Source organism: Tetrao urogallus, assembly GCF_951394365.1.
Source record: "Tetrao urogallus genome assembly, chromosome: 23".
In the NCBI taxonomy this organism is placed as follows: Eukaryota; Metazoa; Chordata; class Aves; order Galliformes; family Phasianidae; genus Tetrao; species Tetrao urogallus.
This window is the reverse complement of record NC_136836.1, coordinates 243,880-245,143: the sequence shown is the minus strand read 5'-3', so window position 1 is coordinate 245,143 and position 1,264 is coordinate 243,880.

The following is a 1,264-nucleotide window of genomic DNA, read 5'->3' as shown; positions in this document are numbered from 1 at the left end:
GGATGGGGTAGTGTGGGGTGGTTACACCAGACTTTGCACAACTACTGAGGTGTGGCAGGACATAGGGCAGTTGGTGCCTGCCCCTTGAGGACTTGTTCTCAAATCCACGTCAAGGCCAAGTGCCTTCTGCCTGCAGTAGACTGGCTCCTCCTTGTGTGGACTGATCTTTGCTGAGAGAACTTCACTGTAAAACTTTTTTGAAGTGTAAATTGTTGATTTTTAAAGACATCCATCTGTGTATATGAGAATTAGAATGTATAACTGATGTCAAGTGGCACTAAAAAGGAGCTCTGATTCACCCTTTCCCATGTAGGGCCAGATATTTGTTGTAGCTATGATATTTCAAATAAGGTAGGGATCATCTAGAGAGAGTCCAGCAGAGGGCCACAAAGATGATTAAGGGCCTGGAGCCCAGAACTGGTCGTGGTATTCCAGATGTTGCCACTCCAGGACAGAGCAGAGGGGCAGGATCACCTCCCTCGTCCTGCTAGTCACGCTTTTTTAAATTCACGCCAGGTTACCATTGGCCTTCTTTGGCCACCAGGGCACACAGATCTACGGAGCTGTGTAATTTGCCCTGTGACAGGCAAACCAGCAGTACTGTAGCAGGGCTGCATATCAGGCCACCTCCTCTCAGGTGTATTACACCACTTTGCAGTGGGAAATAATGAGACCTAGTTAGGACAAGGCAGGAATCAACAGGAAGGGTGGCAGGATGTGGGCTGTGGGGGGAACTCCTTCTCTCAGGGCATTTTAGTGTTAATCGAAACCAATGCTTTGAGGTGAACTGTGCTAGAAGTAAATCCCAGACCCACTCTCACCTGCAGGCCAGTGCTGGAGCTGCCCCAGTGCTGGCAGATCAGAATCGCAGAGGCTGCGGATGCACGAGGGTGTGACTGAAGTCAGCAAAAGTCCTTGTGCAAATTTCTGCTACGGGCAAGTTTTGGTTATTAGTTCCCAATCAACCAAGTGCTGTTACTTTTTTAATTCCAGTGCTCAATAAAAAAGGACGTGTTGATCTCTGTGTATGAGAGCTGTGGGAATCTGTGTGGCCAGGCAGCCTCTTGCTGCCTTCGTGGTTTTCTCTGACAGCATTAAACCTTTCCCAGGATATAGAGGGATTAATTGCTATCATTTGAATGGAGGTCACATTACAAGGAGTGAAAGTGGGGCTCCTTCAACCTGCTGTCCCATAGGGCCGTAGGAAAGCTTTGGCAAGCTGAAATCTGGTATCCAGCTTCTAATCACGGAGTCTACCTGGAAT